The 21318-nt window shown below is 35.5% G+C and overlaps 1 protein-coding gene across 6 annotated transcripts in view; it reads right to left on the bottom strand.

The window, feature by feature from the left end:
• GPHN (gephyrin) overlaps positions 1-21318 on the bottom strand; it is a 306325-nt gene that overhangs the window by 59103 nt on the left and 225904 nt on the right. The window lies entirely within an intron of this gene.

Genomic DNA, 21318 nt, shown 5'->3' with positions numbered 1-21318 from the left:
TAGCACAGAGTATTAAGTCAGCTCTTCATTATGGGAGGTACAATTAAAAGCCATTGGTTATAATAAAACAAATTGCTACACAAAGATGAAGAGTTTCCAGCCCAATATGAAAAGCTAACTCTTATGGGAGTACATTTCAACTCAATTTTACAACATGAAGAACAATTCAGAACAATGACATCAAAACATGAGTTATCACCAACAGAAAGAGCCCATTTCTCAGGAACACAGAGCCTGTAGGAGGCTAACCCATAATCTTTCTCATTTATGGGAAAGCACATTGCTCCGCTTTTAGGAAAGCATGCAGAATGTGGAACCACCAGCAGAAACCCAAACATACGTACAGACACAGAGGACTAAGGTACGGCAAAGGGAATGGGTTCGCCAAGCTGTAATGAAGGAAGCAGGGTATGCAAAGCACAGCAGCTGTTAACAAGTTAGGAACTCTACTCCTCTAACTGTCTCATAAACACCAGGCAGGCCTGTTTATGAGGTATCGCTCCTACTACAACTTACTGTCGGTGAGAAAGTGCACAACTCATATAACCTCTCCTTGAAACTTCGGCAGTTTTATGAAGACAATTTATTCTGTGTGACCTGGGAAAGTATGCTGCTGCAGCTTTTTTCTACGTGTGATTTATTAGTAGTTACATGATCTGAGTTCTGTACAATACCCTCTGTGCACATGCCGTTTGAATGGCCTCTCAAATACTTGCCTGCTTTAAAGAGATTTCAAATCACACATGATCTGATTTATAACTGTAGGGGTTTGCACAGTATCTCTTGCCTGTAACACCTTTTCCCCGCTAAGAGCGCAACATACATTAATCAGTATCTGTAAATAAATACATAAAATAAAACTAAACCATGAATAACAATGTCTCAAACTGGTGTAATAATACTGTAAAAATTGACTTTGGCCTGTTACTCTAAGCACTATGCACAAGGTTAAACTAGAAGGAAACTGAAAAATGTAATGAAATACATTGGTTGGTTTCATTAAAAAAATTCATTTTAAATCTAATCTGAAGAACAGATTGCTTTGATTGAATTAATGTGGAATATAAAGATGAGGTTGTTAAAAAATTTCACAGGAGAAGTATATCTGGAATTGCATACTTCAGAAAACATTTAACAAAGTATTTGAGGATAAAATAATCCTATTACAAGATGCAATCTTCCTATTTCAGGAACGCATTCCTATTCAAACAGCACTTTTACACTGAGCTGAATATGCAAGGTCTTAAGAGTATGCTTTATGGCCATTTGAATTAGGACTAAAGTCAGTTCAAAACTACAGAATATTTTTTTCTTGTTACACAGAGAACACCTCTGAAAGGGAAAGGAAAGTGAGCTCCAGGAATCTGATAGCAGCAGACGTTACTCATAAACATATTTTTTAAAAGGAGCAGCACTGTTGGTGGGATTCATCTCACCAAAATTTAAATATGAATAATGTAGTATTCTATACATGGAGTTACTCACTTGGAGTCAGTGGGAAGAAATAAACAAAAAATCATTTGAAGCCAAAATCATTTTAGGAGCAGATTTTTACCACTTATTGAGTGTTATGCTTGGTAGACTGGACACTAAATAAAAGTAATCTACAAATCTTGAATATGCCTTTATGTCTTCATCCATTGAGTTCTCTTTTCTGAGTTTTTTCCTAGTGACCTACACTTTACATGAAGGTATATTTAATTTTGATCATTGTTTCCCAGTAGACTATGAACACATACAAGGACTTTTATGGTCAGATTATGGTTTATCCTTACTACTGTTCCAACAGGACAGTGGAATTGGATTGATGAATACACCACAGAAACATGAAGGCTGAATTGGTTCCTTTTACAGAAGCAGTAAAAAAAAAAACCAAAAAAACCCCTTATCCAATATTTGGAACAAAATGAAATTAAAATGCAAAGGGCAGTTTTCTGGGATGCAAATAAGATGATTAGTCATTGTCTCTCAACAGAAACTGACCTTGTCCTGGAGATGCAAAAATCAATATGTTTATTATTAGAAGAGGGTTCAAACAAAATCTTACACATCAACTAAAATTGCAAGCTGAACACCCCACTGAATGAGAAAACAGGGAGAACTATGACACATACAGAAAAAAAGGAGATAAAACAGTAAACCACTGGTCAGAAAGCTAATGGGAAAGCAAACTTGTTACTACAAACTGGCAGCATTTTGCTTTTAAATGAAATTTCAACTATTTTCATATTTCTATTTCTTGACCCAGCAACAGCCAATTTCAATACAGCATTAAAACAATGAAATTTCCACATTACCACAAAAAAATGGAAACTATTTTTCTTGAATGGCATGACCCTCAAAATCAGAATTTTAAAATAAATTCTTCACTCAAATATAGTCAAGCAAAACTGGCAAGTTGAAGTGAAACACAACATTTAGGAAATATCAGATCAATGTTATGTGTGCAACTCTCATTTTTCCTTTGACTTCGTAGGCATTATGATTTCATCATAATTATTTTCAGCAGGGCTTCTGCATGAGACAAGATAAGGCTATTTCATTTTAATCTCCCTGTTCAAAAACTAGTTTCATGTTTTAGTTACTAAACATCATCCAAACTCTCTTCTGAATGGGGAATTAATTAGTTCTTTCAGATTTTCTGTTGTGCTCGGTTCTACAATATAAAATGTCCTAAAACACATGAAGGAATTTATTTTTACAAAATCTTTGTGAAGGAGACGGATGACTTGATTTTACAAATGGGAAATGGAGACCCAGAGACATCTAGACTAAATTTAACTTGACGTGCCTACAGCTGGATTACAGAATGCAAATCCCCTCAGCTGCCATTTATTTCAACTGCATTTGGAGTGCTCAGCCAATGTGAACATCACTCAGTATGTGCCTCAAGAAGGACACACAGAAAATGAGTACACCTGAAAATGGTGTAAGAAGTTTTTCCAGCATGAAACATGAAGTTTGCATTAATATGGAAACAGAAAATGCAATACAGTCTTCCTTGGTACCTATTCAGGGCCTTCTGCTACGGCATCGTGTTTCCTGTTCCAGCAGACAGGTATGTCTCCTGAACTGAAAGCAGGATAGCTGTAGTCACCACTCACCCCATCTGCTACAAATGGGAAACATAATTCAGTTTTCTTAACGTCTAGTTATGTCAATATCTGAATAAATGTTGGTGGGGAAGGGACAGAGGCCTGTTTGGAACTTTCAGCTTCTGCTGCTTTTGCTCCTACCTGGTCCGAGGCCTATGGGCCTCCATCCCTTCGACCCAAGGTCTGTGGGAGTAAGAAAGCATCTCTCCATTGACCTTCAAAGGATTTTGAATCAAAATTGTAGTTGTTAACAAAGCCTACAATCCCTATTTCATGCTTATAATCTTATCTTCCTGGAAGCTGACTACACAGGTAACATTCCTTGCATTTCTATGTTAAAAGAATATGAACACATGAAAACAGTTAACAACAAAACCAAAATAATGATAAGCTTCAAAAGCCACCAATCAACTGACCAGTGAATCTTCAGGCCTAAAGAGTCAAATAAGACCATCACCCAATTTCTTATGTTTTTAAAGCATCTTTAAATTTCAGCTTTTTCTCTTGGTGTTTGCCAGCAGTTTTGGTTGGAGATTTTTATAGTTATTATCATTCTGAAGTGAATGGTTGGACTACCTTTTTAACTATATGAGCAGTAAAAAACCATACGTTTCACCATGTGGTCTGATCAGAATTTCTGCACTGGCGTAACTCCAAAGTAGTTGATTTTAGTTAAGCTTAACATTTTTATTTGAGCTAGGAGCATCAAATTTGAAGGGCTTCAAGTGCAAGAGCAAAAACTAGTAAACACAGGTAATGGTAATCTTATATATGTTGTATATTATAGTCACTGATGTATGCAGTATTCAGCCAAAACCTCAGACTTGTACACTTTCAAGTACAAAACTGAATAAAACTCCTTTCCATTAAGATTCCAACTAGGGAGCAACAACTGTAAGGAAAATAAAGCTTCAGTCTGTGAATCCATCTGAGTAGTAAATATACGTACAGTGAACTTACTGTACGAAGAGCTAGGTTTCTGCCTTTGAATTGAGGGAGAAACACAGACTATGTTCCTCTGAGGAGAACCCTTAAAGTGAAATCAGAATCATCATGGATGAATGACGCGATGATTTCAGAGTTCATAAGCTATGGAAAGGAGAGGCTAGAATCCAGCAAACACTGCACTGAGAACCGTCAAACCCAAGGTAGAAATTATTTTTGGAAGTGATCAGAAATACAAATGGAGGAAGACGATTTCCATTTAGGATTTTGCTTTGAGCCTCAAAGGCTCAAAAGGATAAGATTCCTTTAGTGCTGTCTTGAATTTGGCAGTCTGGATTGCAAGGTCCAGCACAAACAGCAACCACCAGCCTCCCCACAGCAGCTGCGTGCCTGAGAACATAATATTAATTTGGCTAGGCTTCTAGCAGCACCGAACCTTGGAAATTCATAGAAGAGAAAGGGATATGGAAAATACTGTGAATATGGACATTCTTTCTCCACTCCAGCTCTTAAATGAAAATCTTCCTGGTAATTATGCTTAGCAATAAAGCCATTGTTTCCACGTTACAAACCTGCATTTGAAAAACTGGAAAAACAGGAAGATAACATCGGGAGCATTGATGGGAACTCACTGACATTTGAGCTATACATTACTGATACTGACACTGCTGTGTATATCTAATTTGACTTCCATGTGTTAAAACAGACACTGTCCACTAGAGATGCATGTAAATTAGATCACACATATGGCATTTTACATCAGTGATTACTCCAAAAGCCATAATAGCAATGTAATAGAAGCTTTGATCTACTTTGATTTATTACTATTTCAGACTCTAGACTAATTTTCCATAGATTCTATTACTGAAGCTGACTGAAGAGTTAGATTGCTTCGGGAGCTGAACCTAGAGAGCAGTTGCGCTGAGCGTTATTACTAGTGTAACAGAATACAAACTAATGTCTGGCTTCTCAAACAAACTGATTTAAGTAGTAAAACCCAAACAAATAAATACTAAACACTGTATGCTGGTGAGCAGCTTGCTGCAGGATTTAAAAAGAAAACAGTGGTTGTCTAGAAAAGAAATCTCACAGTTTTATCTAATCAAGCCAGTTTTGATGTCATACAGTCCAAGGTATGGTACAGCACAAGAAAATGGAAAAAACCCTTTGCTTAAATGAATGTAATTATAGAGAAATAATGACAAGACTGACTTTGGAAAATGCAAATGCAGGTTACGTACATGAGTTTAAACTATAACCAATCAAAAGGAAAATGCCATTCATAGCTCTCTTAACTTTATCTAATTTGTTTCATAAAGGACTGCACATCTCTACCATAAGGCCAAGTGAAATGTCTCCTGCTTTTGTGGAAGAAGAAGAAAGGGAAAAATTCAGAGATGGTCATTTAAAATTGAAACATAAAGACTTGTCTTGAAACAAAGAGCAAAGAACTTCAAAGTTCCAAATGGGGAAGGATGGAAATGATTTCTGAATTACTTGATTTTTAGAATACAGAAATGTATATAACATCAGGAAAATAGCTGCGATTTTATCATCCAATTTCTTATTGCATGTGCTTCCTAACAGACACTTTGAATTTTACTTATTCTCTCTCTGATAAATGAAGAGCTGGGAAGCATTTTACCATAATAAAAATCAACAAAAAGTATTATAATTTTGATAAATTGAATAGATAAGGTTTAAGACAAAATCTGTAACATGAAATGAGATGCCCTTCAAAATCCCTGTTTTTACCACTCTCCTGAATGTTAAACAGTTCTTTGTAAATGAACGTAGTGCTTGAACTGAACTTATTAGTAGACAACAAAAGAATAAGTGCAAAATGTTAATATGAAGGGATAATGTTATTTGACAGAAGTCACAAGGTAAGTACCATGCACAGAGAAGCTGTAGGATTAAGTAAAATTTTGCTTCTCTTTGAATGTATGAACTAATAACGGATCCAATTTGAAATTCAGCAGTGGGTAAACAAAGATAAATTGTATTTAAAGTACAAATATAGTACATTTCTTAATGAATTTTTAAAAATTAATTTTATTGTAAATATCTAAGACGTCATTCATCTAAGTTATTCATGTATACTTTGATCAGATTATTGCAATAATTATTGCACTCTCCTTCCTGATGTAACTTGAAGTTTTCCCATAACTTTCACTCATGAGCTGTCATGAATGCCTTTCTTGATATGACATCTAGCTCTTGTAGCAAGAACACTTCTCTATTCTGGCACGGCAGAGAGAATGCTACAGAAGATATTTTGTGCAGTTACCAATCCCAATAACAAGAATGAAGATAGAACTAGCAAAGCTATTTTTTACAAATAAGGAAACTAGATGACTGGCTTTTCATAAATTTGTGCATTTTAATGTGCACTGGGGAAACCACATTTCTCTAAAAGTAGGAATTGTAACTCATTAATTTTTCTTAAGCCTAGAGTAAGGTAGTACTGTTAGCAAAGCAAAATGCAATAGAAAAAATGTAATTCTTTAAAAGGCAATTGTCAAATAGAAAGCTTTGACCTCTTGTTCGTGTTTGAAAGAGAAATACCTACAAACTCTGATTTTACTTAAAACCTCATTGTTCTATTAGCAACTGCAAAAACATAAAACGGAAAACCAGGACTAGATTGTACCAATATAGTTGGACAAAACCCAAATGATTAGTGGATTCCTATTGGCTCTGTTGTGTCCATTTATTTCTGAACTGTAGATATCACAGATACATAAAGACATATTTTTTTAATCAAGATATTATTCTGTTTTCAAGCTGAGGATCTTGTTAAGGACATACGTGGCAAGTTAATTAAGGCCGTGTCCATAAACAATATGAAAATCTCAGCATTCCCTCTGATGAACAGAACTAACTTGGAAAAACATGATTTCAAATTTCAAAGAGCATCTCTACAAAGCATATGGGGTTCATAAGGCAATGAGACAATCTCAATTTAATGTAGCAGTTTTTCTTCAATGGATCAGTATATTTATGTCAGATGTAAAGAATCGAATTTTCTATCTGCTGGACTTCTGCTTGAAAGCAGAGAAGACAATGGAGAGGAACTGCATACGTTTACTTCATTTTATCTCCCCTATCCAAGACATAGCCGTAATTGTCTAAAAGCAATCTTTTGTTTATGCCATGAGAGTGATCTTAGGTTAGAGAAAATAAAGGCATAGGTGCACTCTTCTTAGTCATGGTCTTCCATCTCCTGAAACACTTTTTCACTTGAATTATATCACCCTGTGATTTTAAGAGTTGAACGAAATTGTCTATATTGGGGGGGAAAAATCTCAAGCTAATATATAGACTGAGAAGTTTACAAAAGAAAAAGCAAAGAAAAAGGAAATTCTGTTCTAGAAATTACTATGTGTGACTGATTTTGTTTGTGCTTTCCCTATTTATGGGATATATTCATATTATAGAAGTGGAAGTTAATTGATGTAACAAAATATAAACTTTGTGCCACTCTAATCAAGTTTGTGGATAATATGTTTTCAAAAATGTATGAGTCAAGGGCATAAATACTGACTATAAAACCAGACTAATAATCTGACCACTAACAAAACCATATAATTCACTCATTATACCTGTAAGTCTAAAGACCACCACCATTTCAAATCTGTTTACATTTCTTAGAATTATGTCATACTTTTCTTGCTGTTATTCTAATGATCTTCAAAAACAGTGCTAGAAACAGACCTTTAATAATATGCAATTCAAGTTTCAGATATTGTATATGGATATTCACTATAAAAACAATACTGACATTAAAGCATCCTGGGGTGCCTAAGAACTGACTGAAGACCTTTTCAGTTATTTGACAATTGCACAGTCAATTATCACGGTTAACTTCATTCTTCTACATTTTTTATCTGGCAAACGGCTTCTGGAAAGTTTTAAGTTATCAGAATAAACTAACTCCAAAATCGCATTAATTTGCCCATGGGTTAGAAATCTAGAGAGAAATATTTTCGATAAAAGAGTAAGAAACCCAATTTTAAAAAAGGATGACAAAGTATGAGGGGTTGCCACATTCTTAAGCCAGCACAAGGAAGCTGGCATACCTTCTTGGAGCCAGAAAAGTCTTCTGGAAGTCCTGGATGCAGAATTGGCAGGCAGGCAGCAAATTCAAAATGCTGGGCTTACTGTGCACACATTAAGGGTGCTCTTGAATCTGACTGTCCAAAGTAGTCCCCTCTGCCCTTAAGATATAAATGGTCTACCTATCCTCAAATCAGTTGTGTTATGTAGTGCAGATTTACAACAGGTATCAACAGTGAACTGTACCTAAACCTGAATTCTAGGTTCTATGCTGGTGGTAAACACCTGAAAGTCATAGTAGCAGTTCTTGGTCTTTCAGCATTGCTTTCTATTCAAACTAGCCTAAGTAGAAGGAGAAACAGTCTCTTACCCAGCTTTAGGTCTAAAGAACAAGATTCAGTTATTTACAACATTTTGTAATGTATACTATATACAATACTTTAACCTAGAGCACTTAAAAATCTTCCTGCAGTCTCTGAATGGCCTTCTGAAGTCAACTACCTGTTGCAGGAAACACTATTTCCTCTTGTTCTCTGAATACTGCTGATACTTAATTCCCTGTACTGGTCCCCCTCTTCTTGTATGATCAGGTAAGATAATACAAGTCTCTGTTGTTTTAGTAACAATGCTAAGTATACAATCAAATCCCATCAGTCAGTATGCAGCCAATACATATTCCAAAACTATTTTTATGGAAATAAGGTACTTTGTGGGAGAGAAAACTAACATAAAACTTTGCAGATCTTCCATAACACAAGGCATCATGTTCTAACCACTCAATAAGGCTAAATAAAACATATGACATGCTACAGACCTGAGTGTCTCCCTCTTTGAAAAACTAACCTTTTTTTTTTGAAGAAAGCAGGGGATAGCACTGCAGTAAACATTTCGCTGCCACTATACTTTCAACAAGCCGATCAATAGGTTTCCTTCATTACGCTTTTAGCCAAACACATAGCGCATGCAGAAGCCAGAGGAGAAGGGGGGGGGGGGAGGGGGAGGGGGAGAGAGAGAGAGAGAGAGAGAGAGATTGATGCTGGTAATAAAAAGTCTGCGATACAAATGAGGATAAAAAATGGGGCCATTGCATAATACTACCTAAGTGTAATTTTATAAATTAGGAGGCTATGGACCTTCATTGGTCAATCTGTTCGTTTTACATTTTGTACAGTATTTTTAAGATACAAGCTGAAGTCAGAGTACTTCTAAAAATTGAAATGAAACCAATCTGATTTAATAATTTCTTAAGTGAACTATTGCTATTAAAAAAATAAATTACTATGTTTTGTGACAACTGGATAATAAGTAAATTATAAATATATTACACACATACTATACTGCACAACAGAATCATTCGTAATTAATATGTCTACTCTTAGAAAAATCACTTAAGTACTCCTGCTAACATTTACAAAAATTACAGGCATGAAGCTAACTGGTTTTCATGAAAGGAGAAAAACTTCATTGCATATTGTGAAATTCAAAGAGAATATCAATTTATATTTTATCCTTATACCATTTTAGAGCATTAAAGCTTTACTTCTCTTGCCACAAGGGAATCACTTTTTAAAGAAACTCACTTTGACTTAGTTGAATTGAACCAAAGACAGCACCTCATTCTAGACAAGTGGAATTGTTAAGGTGCTGACTGGGGCTAAGTAGGTATATAGTACTACTACCCTACAATGCCTGGAGTTCAACAAACTATGAAAACGTTTCTGTAACTAAAGGTAAGTAGAAGTTTTTAAGAACTTTCTGCCCATTCCTCTCAAACCGGCATCAGTTGACCACACCCACAGTTTCACCAGTGCAACTGGGGACAATAAAAAGGAACAGGTGAAAAGAAGCTTCTCCTAATTATTGGACTCTGAGATGCAAAATAGCTTCTACAAGGATGTTTTCTATGAAAAAGATCAGGCAGCAAATTCTACCTCAAATTCTTCACAATGCAGAACAGACAGATCCCAAGTTTCTCTTCTGCTGGAAGATCTTTTACTACTTCAATCAAAGACCTTCTATGTAACAGCAGGAAAAAAGAATCCCTGATAATACACTCACTTTCCTTTTTGGCAATCTTAGCTCTAGGAATGCCAATTAATCCAATTTCAGAGCTTTCCTCAACAATTAAAATTCTAAGGAAATTTCTTATGATGAATCTACAATGTCTATTTCCGAAAAACAGATTTCAGAAATTGTTTATATCAGGTTATCTTTTATCTTTTCTTGTACCTTTGTCAGAAGGCACGTTCAGCTGAATTCCCACAGCATTGATTCCATTTCTCTTGTCTCTGTGTTCCTGGCATCCTCTGAAGGTCCAAAGCTATTTGGTGATGACTTGGACGTATAAAATTAAGAAGCTCTGAACTCGGTGCGTAAGAATCAGCTTAAGAAAAATATTTTCTTGGAATAAGAACCACAGAAATAGGTGTAGACACAAGAAACAACCTTGAGATCCTATCAAAAGTGTGGTCCTTTTTTCCCCCTGGATATGAGACATTATGCAATACAACATTACTCCTTTTCTTCCCCTTGACCGAAACTAATGGCAGGCTTTTGGACTCAATTTAACAATACCTCAGTTTGGGAGATTTTCTATCGTATCACTTAGAGGTCAGGATGTTGTTTACTCATAGCAGCCTTTTCCATTTTCCAAAATAATAGCAGATGACATTGAGCATTGCTGGACACGCATCCTGACATTAAGCTGTATTTCTGAATGAAGAGTCTCTTACAAAGTTAGAAACTACCTTACAAATCCTTTACGGACCCCGGAGAATCTCCAATCCCTCCTTGCCTCTTCAAATAGCTACAATTGCCCCAGAGATCTTCAGTTTCAATTGATTTCTTCCTTTGGAGCTGTTATTGGCTCAAACGGTCTGTTAAAAAATACACAGGGTGCTATTCTGCCACCAGAGAAGAATGTATCCATATTTTTTTATACACCTTCAGTTTGCAGTTTAAAAGAGGGCAGTCTAGGTCTTGCACTGTATGTTGCATAAGCATGAAAATCTGATCAGCTAGAAATTTTTTAACTGCATCACAAGATCTGGTTCACCAGGCAGCCAGGTTATCCACATTTTAGATATGAAGATCTTCTCTTTGGACAGAGGATAAAGGATGAATTGCTTGTACAGTGTTGCACTGCCACCTTGATACTTCGGCTAGCAGACTCTTTACTACAAACTGCAAAGCCACCCTTTGTGGACAGTGTTCACTAAGTCTTCATGCACTTAACACTCCATTTTTTTTCTTCAGTTGCAGTAAAATCTAATTATTCCAAGATCACTAATTGGTACTACAGCCTGATAGCTTTAGAGAAGGCAAAATAGTTTTTGGAATCTGATCAAGCAGGAGACCCATACATATTGACCAGTCACCAGTCACAATACCTTGGTTTGTATTTCTTTCGAAGACCGTGATCCCTCCAGAACATGAGAAGGACGAATGGCTGAAGTTGCAGACAAAGTAAGAGTCCAGTTTCCCTGAAAGTGGCTTATTTACTTCATAGTCCATAAGAGCATGTTCACCATTTTTGCTGATGTGAGCTATCATGGTTGGATTCTTTGAAAACAAAATGTCATCAAGCTGAAATGCCTGTTGACCCAGTGCTTTTTCTTAACTTCATACAGATCATTCAGAAGAATGGCTGGTTGAGTAAGGATGGCGCTTGTCTTGCATCTGTAAGCACTAAACTTAATTTCTTGCTCCTGTATTAGCTTAGAAAAAAGTGTCTTTGTGTGTGTATGAGTATAGTATTACTTATTTATTCCATATTGCTGTTTTAATGATAATCATGCTAAAAATAGTGAGGCCTTCATACAATACAGTAACGAGGCACAACAAACTGCAGAATACGTATCAGGTGCTTCTAAAACCACATACTTGATTATCTTTAAAACAACTGTCTTCTCGTGGAGCCAGACAACAACTATTTATCTATGACAGAAAAACTGGTAAGCATCTTTCTTCTTAAAAACTTTTTTATTAGATCTTTTGCCTGTTCATACACTCAAACTAGAGAAAACCTTTCTATTACTAAGGATAAGGAAGTGCTAGGAATGATTGCTTGAGAAGCTGAAGCTTTCGAGAACAAATTAAGACACACATCAGCAAGGTATTGCTTACACATAGGTCTTCGTGCTTAGGGACAAAATGATTTGAGTAGGTGAGCTCCTTATGTTTGCATTTGGTATGATGCTCATTAACAGAACACTCACATCAGGTCTAGAACTTGGCCCACAGTGTGAGATAGAGTGAACTGTCATCTTTTTATCAGATCTTGTCAACTTTAAGGGATTCTTTTAACATACAGAGTAAATAACTGCATGTGCTCAAGACTGATTCAGTATTGCAGAAAACCTCAAGTCCATCTTTTCAATACTCATTCAATTCAATAATCAATTATAATAATATGCTGAAGCCTAATCTTTACACAATGGGTCATGGCATTAATTTGACAGTATTTTATAAATTCTGTTTTTATCCCATGATGTTGTGAATTCTAGTTTATCATAACATCCTTCTCCCTTTTTCCCATCCTAATTACAATTGAATGTATTTTTCTTTTCAATTCTTGTGAAGATGCTACTATACCTTATTATAGAAGACTATCGTGAAGCTGATATGGAAGCATTTACAACAGTATATGCATTTAGGCAGGTCGTGACCCAAGCCAGAGCTTTGGGAATTAATAATGAACTTCAGATACCGTAAAACCACCTATATCTAGACAGGTAATTAGTAATCATAATGTGATGGCCATCTTTACAGAGTCTTCCCAGTTTCATTGGCTGAAAATGGGTCAGACTAACCAGTGAAGCATTTTGCAGCCTGGACATCTGTAAGTTTATTATTTTTACTTTAATGTAAGAGATAATTAAGGATGCTTTTATTATATAATTTATGCTTATATGTTATGTAGCAGTTGCCTAGCTAGACTATACATCATGGTGGTCCCAGACTGGTACAGTGATTTTAAAACCACGTTGAACATGGCTGCAGATTGATCATGCAAAATCTGCCCCCCCCAGCTGATTTTTCCCCACTTGTGCACAGTGCAATGCAAAAAAGAAAGAAGTAAATAAAACCAAAAAAGTGTGATGGGCGAGCAGGTCGACTGTGTGAGAGAACACGTGCAAAGTATACCTCAGAAACACTATAGGTGGATGAGCACGAAGGGAGCCGAGCCTGGTTGTGCAGTGGGGAAAAGAAAACATTGTTAAAAAAGAAATGGTGGCACAGTAAGGGTCTCAGAAGGTTTTCTGTATAGGTGGTTCCAGCACTGAGATAGTAGCAGGGGGTTCATTAAGTTTCCATGACCAGCTATTTCAGAAACTCCAAATTTATGCCTTTTAAGGTGGAAGCTTCTTAAAAGGAGGGGGGAAAAAAAAAAGAAAAAAAAAAAAAAAAAGAGTACTGTATTTATAAAATACTTAAAACTAATGATGAATCTGAAGACAACTATCAATCCTTCCTCCTCTAAATAACTGACAACACTATCCTTAGGACAATAAGGTATTCTAGGATGAAGCTTTACCAATCTCTTTCATTTAAACCTATTAGTTTTATTCTAACTGTGCAAAGGGTACAACATGAAAACCCATTAGAGGCCCTACTCTTCCCTGTATATCTTTATGTTTTCAGGTGCTCAAAACAAGCATTTTGACAACGGAGGTTTTTCTTCAATCTCACTGCCCCAAAAACCAGAATAACTTGCAAAGTTAAATGACTAACGGCCAGATGTAGGTCAGTAGAAATCTGCAGATTATGTCCCTAAGCAACATAAAGTGCTGTGATTCTCGAGGGACACTGCCCACTGTCGAAAGCTTTCAGCACAAACAGAAGTTAATTGGTAATACTACAGTTTTGCTGACTGCATAAGAAACTGTTTATACAAGATACCCATTTTTCTATATTATTAACCACTCAGACATAATTTAAGTATTAAAAAAGGACTCTCCAGTTATTTATAGGATTTCTTTTCCTAACAAATCTGAAAATCCTTTCTTTGATTGAAAACATTTCATGTTTCGATTACAAAGAGTAGTCTGAGTTTTGGGGTTTTTTTACCCCTTAATAATGATCTGATGACAACTGGCTGTGAAGAAAGAGTAAAAGCAGCCTAATAAGTGAAATTTAAAAAGACATGGTTCTTATAAATGCATTAAAAATATCCTCTTGATTTTTTTCTAGGGGTGGAAAAATGAATTATCAGAAGCCTCAGAAAAACTTCCTTAGACTTCAAGAAAATTAGTATCCATACAGCAGTTTGGATACATGTGGTAAAGATGAACCCAGCAAGAATTTCCACATAAATTATTAGTGACCACTTGCTGAGTCAGGTATTATGATGGACAGGGCAGTGGACACGGTACTCATAAAAAGTCTCTCATGAATATTCTTCAATCTCAAATGTGTATTTCATAATTCCTCATTGAAATATAAAATACCACTTCCAGGAAAATTCTGCTACACTCACATCTGTCTGTGTTCATTTATGTCTCCATTATATACCTCTATACAGCTGTTCCTTCTTCACTGAAAATTTTTTAATACTCTGAAAATATTCTTGTTCCTTTCTGGCATTGTGTATTTCGTTTGCTCTTCTAGATAACAATACTAAGGAAATCTGAATCACTTCACAACATCTTAACTCTTCACACACACTCAGCACTTCCTTCACCTGATGAAATGTTTTGTTATAGAAAATGCCTTCAGACAAATAGAAAGAGTAGAAAATGCAGTTTTAAAAAAATCAAGTATTATTAACAGTCTATTTTGTAAAAAAAAAAGGAAAAAGAAAAAAAAAAGAGAGAACCCCTTCCGACAGAGCAAAAACTGTTTATAGAAACATTGCTTTCAAAGCTTTCTAAGAAAGATAAGGTGCGCTTTTGCTTAGAACAGGGGTTCTGCTATTTGCTTAAAACTTTTGGATGAGTCTCTAATCAAGATTCTCATAAATAAGGTCCAACCATTGTTCCCATGGTTTGTCTTGCAGCAGCATGGAAAAAGAAGAACCATTAGCTTCGGTTTTGCAGGTGAGGATCCAAAGAATGCAGTAACAGCAAGAAATATCACAGCAGCAGTTTTTTAAGTATCAGCAGCTAGATAAACAGAGACGACAACGATGAGGAGGTTTGGAATCATACTCTGCAAAGTTTTGAAGAACTTGGCTCATCTTGTCTACTTCTCACACTAACTTACAAAGGGTATGCTACACACTTGTGTACTTCTTTAATATTGTCTTAGACAACTACTGTAAGTAGGATGCTATTATTTTCCTTGTCAAATTATCCTGTGATCTAATTATCCATATTTTCATTAATATCTAGGCTAAACTTACCATTTATCTTCAGTCTTATTCCTACTAGTATTTATTAACTTCAAATAATTTTGTATTTTCTTTTTCATAGTTCCAGTTGTATAGAAGCAAATTATAATATTCCCTTCAATAACATACCTGTAGAGTTTATTTCTCCCTATGCTCAAATACACACACAGTTTTTCTTAATCTTCTAATCTCACTCACTCCAAATTCTTTTTTTCTTATTCATACATGTAGAGACTCTCAATTTACCTATGTAATTTTCTCATAACGATGAAATCGAAGGTATGCTCAAGTGTTCTAGTCCCAAAATGATCTAATGTTCTTGAGGAAAGGATTATGCTCATACCACACTTCTGCACATAGTGATTGCTGTTTTCCTTTCAATAGGATCACACAAGGAGACTGTTTAATCTGCTGCACAGTTATCATTTCCTGATCATTTCTATGGCATTACTTTCTTGCTAACTAGTCTCCATTTTTGAGCATCTTCCTGATTTCAGTATTTTCTAAGTGTATTGCTTCTTTGTTACTAAATGTCAATACTTTTCCAAGCTCCTTTGACGATTCTGCAATCTATCACCTACTCTGCTTACAATTTGTTGTCATATATGAACTCCAGTGATTGTTTCTTTGAGTTTGAGCGAGGGGGCAGCTCTCTTTATTTTGTATGCTACCTGACAACCCCTACATATTACGTTAGGTGAAGCTAGCGTGCTAACATTTGAGCTGTTGGGCTCTTTTCCCCCATGAACATTCAAGTTAAGGGGCTATGTTGTCAGTCACAGAAATTCCCCACTGCGAGAATGATTTTAAAAGAGCTATGCCCATTTACACCAACTGAGAATCTCGTTCACAGGCTGAAAGAGCAATTTGTTGCTATTCTGAGGGCCTTACTGGCTTGACTCAGATCTTTAATAATGGAATATTAAGAACAGGAATAAAAGCCCCGTAAATGTAATCCTTCATCATGATCAAAGAAGGCAGGTACTTAAGGTAAGACAGAACACTGCATGCAGGAGAACATAGACTCTGAGAGATACAGCTCTGTATGAAAAATGATAATCCCAGTTTCATTAAACATCATCTATGGACAGTATTTGGTCTCTGCTATGAATTCTGAGAACATTTTTCTTGAACAAAACCAGAACGTTTGATTTGGAACTACGCTGGTCAAAAGCCACACAAAAATTGGTTGCATGTTACTTGGGAACTCTGTGTGGAACTTCTATACTTAGATTTAATTTTTTTTCTGATGGGCTTTCCATAATATTTTTCTACAGAATTTAAACTTGCATTTAAAATTCTTAGCCTGCAAAATTACAAAAAAAACCCAAAATCTTTAAAACACAGACTGAAGCAATATTGTTCTGTTGAATCTCAGCTGAACTCCACACTTTCAGGAAGGTATCAGTTTTAGCAGGTATTATGAGTTCTAAAATATAAACCAGTTAGCTGTTTCGCTGTTGATCATCTCAGTAGCTAAAGCACTTATTTGCTACTGCTACATTAATTTGAACAGTAGGGGAATGCTAACATGGCCAAGTGATAGAAGCCTAATTTTTCTAAACAATTTTTAAGCTCAGCTTCAAAGACAGGTCTCTGGGAGGGATCAAAGGATTAAGCCATGAAAAGAACTGGAACAGCTGCAAGGAAGATTATTGAAAGTCTCAAGAAGAAATGGAAAAACAAATCTCAGGTCAGGATAACTTTTTTTTTGTAAATGGTTATGCGTTACTGCTGATACTAAAAGTAGTGTTTTAAAATGAAAACTACTCAAACCCCCAAACTGCTTAATTAACTCAAATTTTCATGCATGTTTTCAGTGCAATCCTATTTTAAATATCTGGCAGGCTTTCTAAACTTTTGGTGGAATCTGGGATATTCTGCAGAATTCCAATGTTTCCTACATACTTCCAATGGCCTTTGAATTTAATCTGGAAAGCATGTCTTTGCAATTCATTCTGGAACAAAGGTTCCACCTTAATAGTATACACAACTGTGCAATAGCATTTCATTTTCACTTATAGGGCTGGCCATCAGACACTATATGCTCCCCCTCCAACACCATTCAATACATTTGCCACATTGTAGGAGTATTAACAACTTACATCTAACGCCCTTTCCAAAAGAAGTATGGAAGAGATGAAAATTATTTTAAAGATGAACTATTAACAGATGCCTCATTATTTTTTTTTCAATTGTCCACTATTTAGTAAGGATTTGTTCTATTCTTTGATCCGTCATTTGTATATTGTCTTTTAAAATGTTACCTTATCTAAAACATCCATTATTACAGCATGAATCAGGGCAGCAGTGACAAAGCAGCAGATTTTCATTATATGTTATTATACTTGCAATGTGTCCTGCTTGTTTTAAGAAACTTAAAGGGCATATGCAGAATATATGGAACATTTCTTAATTCACAATCTGACTTCATTACTTACATTGTGTAGGGTACAGCCACAAAATAACAGATAAAGTGGCACAGAGGAACATAACAATTTCATGACAACTAATCTGTCATGGCTGATATGGTCTCAGCTTTTCATTTGAAACCTTTCCCCATGTGACATTCTGTGAAATAACGTGTGATTAGAACACCTTTTTTGTAATACAAAGTTTCATGGCATGGTTTTTTACTGGCTTTATATTTATTCACTAGTACTAAATCATGAAGTTAAGAGTGAGGAATCTAAAATAAAGGAACTTGCTTTGTCTTGATTATGACTAATAAATATGAGATACCACCAAATCTATAATACCACACAGTTTATTCCCCCAAAGATTTGTTTCTTAAAGATTTGCCAGGGAAAAGATACAGTCCTTTAATCAAATTTATTTTATAGAAAGCTGCAATATATTAGCAGCTCAATTTCATTGTATTTGATTATAAACTCAGAGACAATGAGCAGAAATCAACTTTATGTGAGCTACATAGCTGGATTTGCAAAAGCATCCAAAAGGGGTAAAAATTATCAAATCATTATCATTACCAAAATTACCTTGCACTATACAACCATAGTGGATTATGCATTAGAATGATAGTGCTGAGAATGACAATAGTCATAGTGTATGGAAGACACAAACAGGACATGAAGCTAAAGAAATTATTCTGAGAATCTTCACTGGATGGATGTGCAAAGAGATAAATGGTTACTAACTTTCACATCTACTATGCCACAACTGTCCCTGTTTTCTAATCTTCATTGTACATTAAATTATGCAGCTTAAACTCACTTCTATAGAATTACTTGCTGAAAAGCTGATCTTAATTTATGAGGTGAACTGCTAAACATGAGGTACTGCTGTCTGTATTGTTATGTTGGATTTGACTTGCTTTATTAAATACTTCTGTGACAAATGAGCAACTTTATAGGGGTGTTGTGACTCATGCTAGATCCTAATCCTTTTCTCAAGATATTTTTTTTCATTAAAGAACAAACCTAATGCACAAGAAACATGCTGCAGAATTTTTTATATTAGTCTGCTAAAAAAACCAAGCAACAAAATTTGCATAGCTGGCATTCAACCAAATATTAACCTATTTTGTGAGATACAACAGGAACTCAAAAAGATTAAAGGCAAAGACAGAGATACATGTGAACGTATATGCTTTTGGGTTACCTTAAATCAGCCATAGTCTTCAGTTCAGGTAAGGCTATCAATGACTGTAGAAGATATTTTTTTCCTTTAAATTAAGGATATCTATTTTATTCGTTGCTAGGTTGAATATTCAGGAAACTTTTAGATATGCAATCTCAATTTTGGAAAGGGATATTTTTTTAGTTGCCATAAAGCCAAGCAGTTTGATTAGCATTCATTAAAATGTAGCAGAATATTCTTTTAAATAAACCCTGTCAATTTGGTCAGGTTCCTCACACATGTTAAAATGAAACCCCAGCTAGAAAAGAAAGAAAACACAAAGGGAGAAAGAGAGAGAGAAAGGAAAAAGATGGGGATGAGAGGACAAACCAATCAGATTTGGTGTTACCAGCCAGCGGAAGTTTTAAAAAAACAGATCACCGAGTGAAATCGTACATTTACTCGGAGAGAGCATCCTTTGACATTGCCTTCTAGGTGATCTCTGAGCTCCTCCAGCTTTCGATGGAGCTACATGTAAACATCAGAAAATGAATTGAAAAAGCAACTTGTTCTCTTGTCACGTTTTTGTTTTTGTTTTTCCCCTTTTCTCTTTTGTTCTTTGGTTTTGTACTTTTTTTTTTTTAATAAATCATAGCATAACATTTCTCACTGCCTCTGGCAAAACATTTCAAGACATCAAAGTGCTTTGAACAACACAGACATACAACCTCAGTAAACTTGGAAACTGGAAACAAGATATTTCTGCTTGATTAACATGGCTCTTTTTTCAGTACAGGAAAAAAAATTGAAAAATCAAAGGACAGATCATTCTAAAGCTACTGAATCTTTGCTACATTGTTCATTTATTTATTTATTTGCTTGTTTATTGATAAGGCTGTTTTCTAGAATTTATTTCCATCAAAAATAACTTTTTAGAGGTAAATTTTCATTTTTGGGAACCTCAACTAGGATTTCCCATTTTCTGTAAGGACATTCATGTAAGATTTTGTGTCTAAATATATATTTTGGGTCATGAAATTAAATCCTGGGCAATCAGATACAGAAATAATAATCCTAAAATAGGTGTCAGTGGGTGTTCATAAAAATAATAGGTGAATCCCAGCACCTAAATAAGCTACATCTGCATATGTATATGCATTACGTATCTCGAATTGTATGTGATGACCCATTAAAATGCACACGTCACAGTAATTACATACACAATTTTCAAAAACAGTATAGAAACTGTGGCTGTTTTGTATTTTCCTCCATGTGAATTCAGTGGTCCTGAATATCTCCCACTGAAACAATGCCTCATTCATGTACAGTGCTCTTCTCATCTACACTATAACTTAAACCTCTTCCCAAAACACAAGATAAAAAGATAAAGCCTCACAGACAGTGAGGAATGCTACAGATGCCTCTAGCTATAACTTGTACAAACAAATAGCAACTGGCTTTTTCTACGCTGAGATCCATTTAAATGGTGGCATTACTGGAAAGAGGTGCATAACTGATCCTTCCCCTCCCCTTCTTTATGCTCAGTGAAATAACATTTTCACAAAGAGCAGCTGTAGAGCTGTGTTAGAGAACAGAGAGGATGGCTTGTCCTGGAACAAAGGCAATACACTCACATACAAAACCGAAACAAAAGATCAAAAATCAAGAAGGCAGGAAAGGCAAGGGGAGTGCAAAATAAAAATGAAATAATTAGTGCTTGAGAAAGGGCTAAAAGGAAATAAAGTGGAAAAAAGGTGAAAAATTGGATGGCTGAAAAAGAGGCAGCTGTTGAGATGGAACCTTAACGGAATGGCCTGGACTCCACATCATCAGCATCTTGCTTTAGATTACGTCCTGTGTTTCAAAACCTTTTATTAGGGTGTAACACTATGCATGGTGGGTACTGATTTAGATATCTGCCTGTTCTGTTAAGTGCTATAATATTTGAGTATGTTTGTGCAAACATTAGAAAGGCAGAAGGGACTAATTATTAGCAAAACAGTGGCTCCATTCTTATTAGCCTCACAGGAATCTCTCTCTCATTTCCTCTTTATTTACTCTGATTTTTTCTGATTTAAAGGCTAGATATACATGAAATATTCAACTCTCTTGTAATGGTCTTTTGCAGAATTAAATGCAAAAAGTGTGAGCACTCTAAAAGTTTAATTATGTTTCAAGATGGGAAGCAGTAGTCTGAAGATGAGTAAGTCACTTCTCCATGTAACAGGCAGTTAAGAGGCAACAAACAACTCAGATCAGAGAAGTGGTTTAATCATGATCACCAAATTACAGGCACTTCAAGAAAGTTGT

The sequence above is a fragment of the Platalea leucorodia genome, assembly GCF_965183815.1.
Source record: "Platalea leucorodia genome assembly, chromosome: 7".
NCBI lineage: Eukaryota > Metazoa > Chordata > Aves > Pelecaniformes > Threskiornithidae > Platalea > Platalea leucorodia.
Note: the sequence above shows the minus strand (reverse complement) of the source record. Positions and strands in the feature narration are given on the sequence as shown.